Raw genomic sequence first — 12,834 nt, forward strand, 5'->3', positions numbered from 1 at the left:
GTTAGTAGCTGAGCAGACAGATCATGCAAAGGTTGGACGTTAAGAAAATGGCAGGAGGAGCTCTCAAACCAGTTTGATTACAAACCAGAGGTCCTTGCAGCCAACAGTGGAAGCAGTGGTCAAACTTCTCAAAGTAATAATCCACTAGTCATCCATGTTTTCACTATTAAATACTCAGTTTATCTACTTAAAGATATATTGACGTGTATTAATTAGCTCCGTTAAAGACAGCAGCTACAGTCAGCTTCATTCAGTTGGACTCCAATGAAGACTCAACAAATATTACAAAATGAATTTGAACTTCTCAAACTACTCTCACTAAATCATCCTCTTTCCACCATCGACCCATTAAGTTTAAATATTTAGCATATATACTGCACATATAAATGCCTTGGCTGCATATCACATACTTGTGTAGTTCAACTACTGTATAATAATATGATAATTATAATTTATTAGGGAAAATAGCCTACATTTTTGTGAAGAAGGAACATCTTGTATTTCCTGATTCAACCCTGTTGCTGAGATTAAGCTTTGCAACAGGGTTAACAATCAACAAAATGTTGGCAACTGTTCCATTGTTGAAAGGAAAGTGTCTTAATTCTGCGCAAAAAGACGACTCTGTCATCTGTAGGTTTATATACTGTATTTGTAGCATAATGTAAATATTTGCATATAATGCACAATTTAAAGGTAGATGCTCATATCTTGTTAGATAATTAATCACATCTATATTAATACTGTAAAAGTATCTGAGCATCAGTCCATAGAGAAATGCACACATTTAATATGGGCTGTCAGGACTTCTGTAACTTTGTGATGTCACAAGTCATTGCTCGCAGCCATGCTCCAAACCCCGCCCACCTGAATTCACCGTACAACCTTGCAGGATTTTTATTCTTTTGCCTGTTTAGACGAGATGAAAAACAACATTGAGGGTTTTTTCTTTTTTTTTTCTTTGGTTGTTCCTTTGGATCAACATGGGAAAAAGTAAAATGTGGGACATGTGTTACTAATTATTATCTTATTTCCTATATTGTTGAGTTATGTTGAATTCTCTTCATGACGACTGTTGTGGAAACTGTGGAACTTAACTCCAGGCACTTTGTTAGTTTTAGAGAAAATTAAATACTGAGAAAGTCAACAGTGACATGACACAGGACATATTAGCTTCTATCCAAAACCACCATCGTTCTGTAACCTTTAGCAATGGACTAACCGCACATAGGAAGGCATGCACAGCCCCGGTCTCAGGTGTCCATGCCCCTCCTTTGGTTTGTTATGTTTAGGGGTTTGGGCCGCACCACCCTGCTGTTTGGAAGAGTTGTGTAAGCACAAGAAGAACATTTGGAGAGCCTGAAGAGACAGAAGTGAAAGAGGAGGTAAAACAATCTTTAATGTGTAAAGTTGTTGTGTCAAGCAGAAACAAGGTTGTTTTTCAGTGTTACGAATTAGTTGTCATTGCGGAGATACGGGATCTGTGATATTTATCTCACAGTGTTGAAATCTTGTCAGAAACTTTCAGCATTTTGAAATGCAGAAAGCCTCCTGATATGTTGATGCTTAAATAAAGAATCAAGTTGTTCCTTACTTTTTCTCAACTTTCCTCCACGCTTCTATTTCCTCCTATGACTGACATGTTTAAATCAAGTATCACAGACAAAATTATTCAGCAGTCGACCTGATTCAAACTGCTTTGCAATCATTGTTCTTTCTGTTCCTTGTTCCGGCTCCGAAAACCTCCCTGCTAACAATCACAGCACTCATCCACGGTGCCGTAACTTCACTATCTGCTTCCAATTACTTCATTGGGTAAAAAGCGGGGGGTTGGTGGTATTGGATGTTGAAAAGCGCTGCAAGGACGCTTTGATCCTCTCTGCTGAGAAACTCAGAGGCAAAAAAAAAAAACAGGATGGAGATGGATCAACAGTTTGGCGGGCGGTCGAGCGTTGCAGAGTATGCAGCCACAGCATTTTCAAGCTGATTACCTGGAACCCCATTTCTATTCCATTTTCAATCTAACAGCAACTGGATGTGTTACTGCGGTGGTTTTTTTTATGTGTCATTTTATTTCTTAAGTGCTGCAGGCTGCATGAAACTCAGAGAAGAAGGCGGCTCATACCTACAGTCAATATCTCATGTATCATTGATGACATCCTCAGAAATAAAACTGCTCTCAACACTGAGGTCTTTGGATGACTCATTGCTCTAACTTGAAACAGTCGCTGTGCGCTCCACTCGCATGCAAACTTTGTTTCTCAGCGCTGCCACTTGTTTCTGACGGTGTATATCAAATGTCGGAGTAAAAGCTCCTCCAACCACTTTGTTTAGCCTGTGTTCTTCCCTGCAGGTTATCTTCTGCCTGTTTCGCCGTTCGCCCGGTGATGTAAAACACATGGAGAGGAAATGGTGGGAAACCAGATTGGATCCCAGAAGGCTTAGTGGGAGGGACACGGGCCGCAGCGCCCCTTCGGCAAACATGTAGGTGGGTTACACACAAGCCGCATTTGACATGGTGTAGTTTTATGTAGCAGCGCAGTTCATAAAGCCCTCCATCACAGTCATCGGTCATCAGCGTAATACTCTGTCTACTTAGAAAAGCTTGTGGTGGAGCCGACGTGGGCCAGAGAGTTCCCATCTGGTGTCGGGTTTCCACTCGTGCAGTTATGATATTTGTCTCCGTGAATGACTCATAATGGCTCTGCGATCCCAGGCAAATGAAACACTTCAGCTGCGTAATTTTGGTTCGATTTCTTCTCAGCTCTCTGTTGTTATGACATTTCAGTTAGTCACTCTCAAGAGGTGTGGCCGTAATAGATGTTACAGAGTATTACAGTACAACATTGTGCATAATGCTGACACCTTGTCAGTGGGAACAAGCTGACATAAATATTAATCTTTTGCATGAAAATAAAAAGAAACACATTTTTTTTGACATTTTTGCGTAATGAGGTTAAAAACAAAACTAAAGAAGGCAGGCAATTGCACAAGTTTCAACTAAATGACCCTTCAAGTTGTCGTTTTTATGATTTCAGTGCGGCAAACATAATTTCAGCAGCTTTGTTCACAGAAGTACACTAGAGGAGCAACCGGTGTTTCCGTTTACAGCTCAACAAACTCATGCTGTTTTAATAAAGCAGTTGATTAAAAATAATTGCAACCATAATCTGATTTTATGCCGCACGTGACGCAAGTAGTTTTGTACACAAGAGCAGTACTCAAAGAAACAAAATAAATAAATAAAAAGAGCTGGAGATGTGCAGATTGTTCCCTGATGCACTTGGATCACACTAGGAAACCTCACTGAACTGCTGCAGTTTGTACATGTGAGCGGCCTGGACTTTAAACACAGTTTGCCTGTGATAATGGCATTGGTAAAACACTGTTAGATTTGTTGTAATTATGCAGTTACCATAATTTTAAGTTTAGAGTGGCAGAGAGAGAGCACTGGAAATCTAGTGTCTTTCACCAAAGTTCCTTTTGCATTAGTCCAAAAAAGAAAAAAAACCTTTAGAGGGGAACTATGCAAGTCCAGTCATTTTTTCCCTGTGTTGCTTTGTTTCACTGTCTTATCTGTCATGAACAAGAGATAATGGATTGCGGGGCGTGTTTGTGTCGCGATGCCACCGAGACTATAGACCTGGGACACCGGGTCGGAGGCGGAAACCAAGAAATCCCATGAGCCTCCGTAGCGTAGCTCTGAGCAGCTCACGGCCGTTCTAAAAATAGCTTGCACCAACAATTGAAGGTAACAAACCTACTCCTAAAACTACAGGGATTATGGCAATGGGAATTTTGCCAAAATGTTGAATTATCCCTTTAACAGTTAGAGTAAAAAACAACAAAAATTTGGTGTTAGCATTTGTACATAATTAGCTTACATTGGACCTCTAGTTAGACAACATAGTGAACATGTAGTCTCCAAACTTTAATTGAACACGACACATGGAAATAATATAAGCAGACAACAAAACCATGAAGGGTGAACAGTGGTGTTTCATGTGATGCATCAACGCATATTTTCACTGTCTATTTTTGCTCAGGATTCCCTATGACGAGCAGACAAACAGCCGCAGCGAGGCTGGAGCTGCACTTCAGTCGTGCGTCTCACTGAGGCCGTGACCGCTATAACCTGGATCTCTAACCGTCGCGCCCAGGTGAGGTAAGCAGTGTGGCCCTCGGCCATTCTCTTCATCTAAAAGCTGCCGCTCTGGCTGCTGCATCTTGTTCCATTACTCACTTGCCAAAATATGAAAATGCTCTGCCGACCAAAAAATGCTGAAAATGTCGATGAACGATTGCTGTCAGCACAATGTTACTTCTTTTTTTTCTTTTTTTGGAAGTGCCTTTAATGTGAAACAGCAGCAGTGAAACATACTTGGTTTGCATTAGCAGCTTTGATAGTGGAGAGCATGAGAGCATCCAGCTCAGGTGCGTTGGCCTCCACTGACAATGAAAGCTCTACAAGCTGAAGCTGGAGCTTGGTTTTTGGACTTTTTGAAAATGTCAAGTATGCTGACTTCAACTCATCTAAACCAGGTGTAATTATTTCAACCCACTTGCAGATGGCCTTTGGTTGTTTGAGAAAACAGTGTGTTGAATAAATAGAGGAGTTTCGGATCGAACATTTCAAACAAATGAACTTCAACAAATAACAAACATGTGGATTAGGCTGCTCCTTGAGGAGATTATTCACTAACGAAATCTGAGTATCACATAATGTTTCTGGAAGGTCAGCTGGTTCTTCAGTGACGCCACATGGGTCGACCTCCCACAAGACTTTGATTTGTTAGAGGCCAAAACAATCACAAGTCCTGCTTTGATTCTCTCACAGTCTCATTCCTCTCTTCTGTCCGTCTCCTCACAACGCTGCAGCTCCTCTCCTCTCCTCTCCTCTCCTCTCCTCTCCTCTCCTCTCCTCTCCTCTCCTCTCCTCTCCTCTCCTCTCCTCTCCTCTCCTCTCCCCTCCTCACCCTCTCTCCTCTCCTCTCCTCTCCTCTCCTCTCCTCTCCTCTCCTCTCCTCTCTCCCTTCCTCCTCTCCTCTCCTCTCCCCCTTCCTCCTCCCCCTCCTCCTCCTCTCCTCTCCTCTCCTCTCCTCTCCTCTCCTCTCCTCTCCCCTCCTCACCCTCTCTCTCCTCTCCTCTCCCCTCCTCTCCTCACCCTCTCCTCTCCTCTCCTCTCCTCTCCTCTCCTCTCCTCTCCTCTCCTCTCCCTCTCTGGCTCTCCTCTCCTCTCCCTCTCTGTCTCCTCCTCTCCTCTCCTCTCCTCTCCTCTCCTCTCCTCTCCTCTCCTCTCCCTCTCCGTCTCTGTCTCTCTCTCCTCTCCTCTCCTCTCCTCTCCTCTCCTCTCTGTCTCTCCTCTCCTCTCCTCTCCCTCTCTGTCTCTGTCTCTCTCTCCTCTCCTCTCCTCTCCTCTGTCTCTCCTCTCCTCTCCCTCTCTGTCTCCTCTCCTCTCCTCTCCTCTCCTCTCCTCTCCTCTCCTCTCCTCTCCTCTCCTCTCCTCTCCTCTCCTCTCCTCTCCTCTCCTCTCCTCTCCCTCTCTGTCTCTCTCTCCTCTCCTCTCCTCTCCTCTCCTCTCCTCTCCTCTCCTCTCCTCTCCTCTCCTCTCCCTCTCTGTCTCTCTCTCCTCTCCTCTCCTCTGTCTCTCCTCTCCTCTCCCTCTCTGTCTCCTCTCCTCTCCTCTCCTCTCCTCTCCTCTCCTCTCCTCTCCTCTCTGTCTCTCCTCTCCTCTCCTCTCCTCTCCTCTGTCTCTCTCTCCTCTCCTCTCCTCTGTCTCTCCTCTCCTCTGTCTCTCCTCTCCTCTCCTCTCCTCTCCCTCTCTGTCTCCTCTCCTCTCCTCTGTCTCTCCTCTCCTCTCCCTCTCTGTCTCCTCTCCTCTCCTCTCCTCTCCTCTCCTCTCCTCTCCTCTCCTCTCCTCTCCCTCTCTGTCTCTCTCTCCTCTCCTCTCCTCTCTCGGCAGCTGGTGGATGGCTCTGAAAAGTCGAGAGTCTGCCTGTTGATCAGATAGCCCTATAACTAATGAAAAGCGTCACAGAAGTGACAGCAAGATTAATGAAGTATCCCGGGCTGCACTCGCATGCGGCGCACTGGGGCTTTTCCTGCAGGCCTGCCGTCGCTGCTTAAACACTATTTATGGTGACAAATAATGCCCCATTCTGCCACCGACACCTGCAAGTCAAGGTTAAAAAACACATTCGCCACAGCCGGTGCTCGGCGCACGGCGACAGGATGGAGGGGGGGTAAAGGAATGGAAGATGGGAGGGAGGGGGGACGACAAAGGAGCAGAGAAAGGGAGAGCTGCCATTTCAGATATAAAATAAACTTATTTACTAGAAGTGGGCTCGATGGGGAGGGCTGGGAGGGCTGGGGGGGGGGGGGGGGGTGGACAGGGAGAATGGGAATTAAGGATTAATTGAAAACATCTGTGCTGTGCAAAATGGCCACAGCAGAGGAGCCTGAAGGAGATGATAGCAGAGAGGAATCACATGCAGCACTTGAGGACATTTATTGTATTTGATTGTGGTTTTATTTATTTATTTGTTCCCTTTTCACTATAAAGGAGACAGCTGATGATGTCACCAACTCACTGGCTGTCTGGATAGATATCTCAGTGTGTGTGTGTGTGTGGTCAGACATCGCTTTGATCAAGAAAGCGTCTCATCTGCAGTCGATACCGGCGGCCGGAGCTCAGGGGCGGTCAATTCTGTCTGACCTTCAGCAGCAGCGTTACAGTGGGCCAATCAGACAGAGTGTCTGTATGTGTGTGTGGCTGTGTCTCTGTGTGTGTGTGTGTGTGTGTGTGTGTGTGTGTGTGTGTGTGTGTGTGTGAGCCAAAACCAACACGGAGGTTAAGCACATGCGAATACTTACCCACAACAAACCCCTCGACACACTGGGATGTTCCTGCAAAGACCCTTGGGACCAGTTAACATCTGTCATCACAAACAGAAACAGAGGTGCTAATTTTTGCACAAATGTGTTTCTTGTACACACACTGCATATTGCAACACCCACCCATATACAGACACACACACACACACACACACACACACACACACACTCGCAGACATGCAGAGAGAAGCAAGCAGCACATCTCTGAAAACATTCCAGTAGATGGTAGAAGATGAGTTTTTATTTGAAATAAAAAGATAAGACTGCGGGATCTACTCCTGCTCCTTCTTCTTATTTCTTAGCATCGCACTCATACCAATAGACTCACCATAGTGGAAGGCCTGACAAGATGCCACTCATGTGAACTGAACCTCGAAATAACAACCTGGCACCATCCACTGCAAACTCGTGTCTTAAAACTTGCTCAGCGACGCGAACCGGAGGAAGCTGAGGAAGATTCAACTTTATGCAAATTTCCTCTGACAAGGGGGGATTGACAGGCAGGAGACAAGCAATCATGGTTCATTTTTTTAAACTCAGAGTCATTGATGTAAACACACCTACTCCAAGTGCAACAGACATGAAGCCGATGCTTCATGTCGGACTCCAGCCTCCAGATTCACTAAAACTTTAACAAGCTACTGGGACTTGAGTCAGAAATATGATACATGGAAACTGATTACATCGTTGTGTCTGTTCACAAATTAAGAGCACAATAAGATCTGCATATGGCTGGCTCAGAGCTGTAAAAGCATCACATCATGAGCAGGTTTTGGTCGGACCATGATCAGGTGATCAAGACAATTTTGTGAGCGCTGTTTCCATCCAGACCTCAGTCCGTTTGGCTAAAACATGCAAGTCTTAAGAGCAGAAAACAATCCCAGTGAGACTGTAATGTGGGATTTCATGGTGTAAATAGAGTCCATCCATGATGATCACACTTTTCCACTCTTGAGGAAAACATCCACCCTGTGAGTTGGAATGGAACCTGGCTCTGACTTGCAGCTACAAGCAGTGGCAGGAGCTAGAAAGTCTTACAGCTTCAGAGTCATGTGGATGTGACTGGCTCCCGTCCATGTCACTGCTTCGCTAGATCTTTCTTGACAAGTCTGACAGTCTTAAAGTCTCTCTGAGCAACTGGCAACCTTCAGGGCTGAAAATGAAGCCGACACTGAAGGAGCCGAGACATGTAGTTCCTCAAATGTCCACTTGAGGGTGAGTGAGTTAATCCCCCATAGACTCTCATGTTAAACTGTCCAACTTTGCATCAGAAATAAATGGTTTGGTCTCTATGTCTAATTTATAATTTAAAGCGATTTCAAGGAGTTTCGGAAAGCGAAGTGTTTTTACACTACATTTCCCATGAGCCTCTGCACGTACAGTGAAATTCTTGGACTGGCGCGAGATGCACAAAGCAGTAGCGGTGCCAGGATTTTGATTGTGGGTGGGCCTTCAGAAAACTGGATGGGCCAGTTAAAATAAGACAAAAAAAAAAAAAAAAAATCAGCGTCATCATCATCTCCGTTTCAGCGCTTTTCTGCGGCGCTGAGGACAGCACTCCCATAGGACTCCGTTGGAAAAAAAAAAAAGCTGACTGATCGAATTCGGGGTTATTCCTCCCATGGCGCTGGACCACGTCTGTTTCTATGGCTGCACAGCAAGAAACTCCTGAGCTAAGTTGATGAAATAGGCTACCGACCAATTTTGAGTCATAAAGTGGCAATCATCTTTGCCATGTAGGCTACAGTAACCATGTTACTTAACAAAATACAATTTATTGTAGGTCCATTGTAAAACATTTAGCCTACCTATTTATTTACATAAATGTGGTGATTTCAGTACGTAGCCCAGAGGCAGCCCTCCTCACTTTTCATTGAAACAAACTAATCCAACTGCCACAGTTGTTAGATTTCATCAATTAAACCAACATTAATCTCCTAAAAAAAAATTAACCAGCCAGCGGTAAACCTCTGAAAGCGTACAGATACGTTACTTGGCTCGTTTTCTCCCTGGGATGAGGACGGAGCTGCCGGCCCCGGCAGATCAGCTGAGTAGAGCGGCTGCTGCAGCTGTGACAGCCGCTGCCCTGGTCCGCCACAGATATCCTAACAGTTAAACTGACCACAGACTCTGGATTAAACTGTGACTTTCTCGCATGAAAAAATATTAAACTGTGACGTGTTAACAGCGCTGGTGACACCAAAGACGGTTTATAAACATTTATTGAATATCTTTGGTGACACTGGTTGTATGTGTTTTGAACATCCGCCACACGTGGGGTAGAAGCCGCTGATTGGCTGAGAAGCTTCACTCAAAGCTTTCCTCAGGATGCTTATTGGATGAACAGCTATGGGTGGGCCCAGCCTAAAATGGGTGGGCCCAGGCCCACCCGGGCCCAATAGTAGCGCCGCGGCTGGCACAAAGGCGAAGACATTTGCCAAGAATGTTTTCATTGATCAAGAACGAAAGTTGGAGGTTCGAAGACGATCAGATACCGTCGTAGTTCTGACCATAAACGATGCCAACTAGCGATCCAGCGGCATTATTCCCATGACCCACTGGGCAACGTCCGGGAAACCAGGAAATGCTGGGCGAGTCGACCACTAAAAAATAATATCAAAATAACTATAAAGACAGAACAATATATTTATCGAAAATGGACCCATTGTGGGTAACGTAGATTCATCCACATTACTATGAGACTCTTTTATAACCAAAAGCAAACTCCTCTGGGTCTCTTTAACTTTTTTATATGACTCATCTGTTTACATTTTTTAAGGTCTTAGGGTCTGCATAATGGAAGGCATGGTTGCTTTGAGTGACAGGTGGGCGGGCGGATGGTTGCCACAAACCAGCTTGGACCGAAATCTCATCTTCACCGCCTAGAGTCAGGCAGAGTCAGTCAATGCCAAGATGGCGATGGCAGGGCAGCTCACTCGGAGCTTTAAAACTGATGTCACAGTGGCTACATCCATATTTATTTATAGTCAGTATGTGTCTGCCTGATTAGATCTGTTCATAGTATGGACAGAGTGGAAGTAAAGCCAATGCGTATTAATTCAGTGGTTGAAAAAAGCATGTGGATGAGATGTCACTATCTACTGTGGATAATATATCAGATCACAGCATGTATGTGTGAAATGTTAAGAGCCTGGACTCCACCACAAAGAGCAAGAGGAGAGCTGCTGACAAAAAGCTCACACAGTCTGTGTGGACAGAGCAGACTAATCCATTCATGGCAGGAGCATAAATCTGGTGGGAGGCAGAGATGACATGCCACAATTTACCCCCGCTCTCGGTTTGTGACTGTTATGTAATCACTGGTTTTTTGCATTCATGATTACATTTGAATCACAATAACAGCCACAGTATACGAAATACAAGGCCAAATTGGAGAAATTCAGTTTGACAACACTCGCACTCCCGGTCAGGATTCATTTCTCGTCACCTGCGAGGTTTCTGTGGATGGAACGTGTCGCAGTGAAGCTGATCATGTTTGCAGATGTATTTTCTCCAATCAATCATTGCCAAACTCAGCGTTGTTTATCAATTATCCATTTTGCACATCTGCAAGTCTTATTTTCCCTGGATTGCAGCAGATGAGGGGGCATGTGTGACTGTGGCCGTGTAATATTTTGTGTGTGAGCTCTGCAGCTGTTAATGTTTGGCAGAGTCCTTACATGTGGTTGTTTATATGTTTCTGTAAGAGTGGGTGTATATATGCATATCTGTGTGTGCGTGTGTGTCTGGGATTTTTTGCGGGTACATGAGCTTGCTTGCTTATTTTTTGTTAGTGAGTCTATGTGCGTGTCTTCATGCGCTTTGAGCATCTGCTGGTTGTTTCTTTTTGTGTTTCCTGCATATTTTAATATTTAAGGGAGTGGTTGTTTGTGTGTTTGTGTGTGTGTGTGTGTGTGTGTGTGTGTGTGTGTGTGTGTCTGTCATTTCATGAGCGCATCCGTATTTGTGAGTGTGTAGTAGTTGCATCTTTTGTGCTTGTGTTAGATTTCTAAAGTTCCTGTGCGTGTGTGTGTGCGTGCGTGGAGCAGCAGCAGCCTGATATCAGCTCCCGTTGAGTCTGATTACAACCATCCAGAGATGGAGGGAAATCATGAAAAGAGAGAGAGTGAGACGAAGTGAAGGAGAGCTAGACAGAAGGGGACGAGATGCAACAAACAGCAAAGACTGGGGAATAAGTGTGCGAGCATCAGAGAGAAAACAAAAGAGCGGGTGTCATCAACAAGGGATGAAAAGGAAACGTAAAAAGAGGGGGAGAGGGAGGACAGAAAAAGACAGAATCAATCAGTGCACTTACATGCACTTAAGTAACTGTGTTACCGTCGGCTCTCTGCAGTAATCTGCTTTCTTAACATCGCGTAAACAAGAAACCTGGTTTCCGTAATTGGGGCTGTGGCGATTAGAGAAAACCTGATTACTGTGCTGTAGGGAAGGTGTCGCTGTGACAACACGGAGAGACAGATCATTACATGGTACATTCAAATTAGTTTAGTTCAAAGTCCAGCTGCAGTTGAAGCTAAAACACAGTGAAACCTCTGTAATCAGAAATAAGTCAGTTTAACATCTGACACTGTGATCTCATTGTGCCGTCCATCCAAATGCTCTAACACACACACGCACGCACATTAGGTATCACAAAGCAACATCTTGTACCACTAAAACTCGTACAATAAATTAGCCGTGGTTCCAGAACAAGGCTGGAGGAAGGGGCGACATCAGATTACAGAGCTGACCTGCAGCATGTACACATGGTTATTACGCTCCCACTGCCGTCTCACAGGCAATCACACGATTTATTACAGGGACAAAGAAGACAAACTACAAAGGCATATCATCACTGTCTGCTTGGAGATCGCACCACAGCAGCATGGAAGGTGGAAAAACATCAGCATGGCCTAACAAAAGATTTAAATTAAAGATGGCGTCAGATTTCCTTCTCAATTTTCATCTTGAATGTGTCTAAGATGCCGCATACTCAGCCACAGCTATTGTGTATTATTTTCAAACTAGAATTTAAAACAATAATCTATTTTAAATACACAGTAAATTGGCCAATGGTGGCTGAATAAATAAAGTTTTCTGTTCCTTTTATTTATTTCATTTATTGGATGTCCATTAGCACCAGCACATTAGCATAGCTGTTCTTCCTGGAGTCCAAGAATTCAGTCAAAATTGACTATTCTTCCAAGTCATCAAGGGCAAGTAAAACAAAAACAACTCATACAGTCACAACACATAGATACAATCATACAGTAGACACAGACAAACATATAACACAAGACACAATACACCACTTGTACAATACAATTAAGAATCAATAAATATATACATACAAGGGGAAAACAATATAGCAAAACATTAAAAAAAACAAAATAGTAAACTCATAGAGCAGGGAAGAGAACAGGCACTATAACATATAGCATATACCACTACTGCCGCTGCAGCATTAGAAGAAACTGTTTAAGCAAAAATGTATATCTCTCTTTAGAATCTGTTAACAAAATATAAAGTGGCAACGAATTCCACTCTAGGATGGCTCTGAACAAAACAGCTTTCTTCATCACATTAGTGTTCGCTTTAGGCAAAGTAAACCTCCCTCCTACAGCATGTCTTGTCGGATAATTTACACCAACCTAAAGCATTTTTTTCCCCACTTTATCTTTTCTGGCCACTTGAGGGCAGCACAAGAAGTGGTAAAATGTAGTTTGGCGGGCCGGTGTTTAGCTCAGTTGGTAGAGCACCCGCCGCATGTGTTGAGGCTATAGACCTCTGCAGGCGACCCCGGTTCGAATCCCGCGCTGAACGGCCCTATCCTGCGTGTCATTCCCCCCTCTCTGACTCCCATTTCCTGTCTCTCTCAACTGTCCTGTACATTAAAGGCAAAAAAGCCCCTAAAAATATATATGTATAAAAAAAAAAGTAGTT

Source organism: Trachurus japonicus, chromosome 16 (genome assembly GCF_045865225.1).
Source record: "Trachurus japonicus isolate A0001 chromosome 16, Traja_1.0".
Taxonomy (NCBI): Eukaryota; Metazoa; Chordata; class Actinopteri; order Carangiformes; family Carangidae; genus Trachurus; species Trachurus japonicus.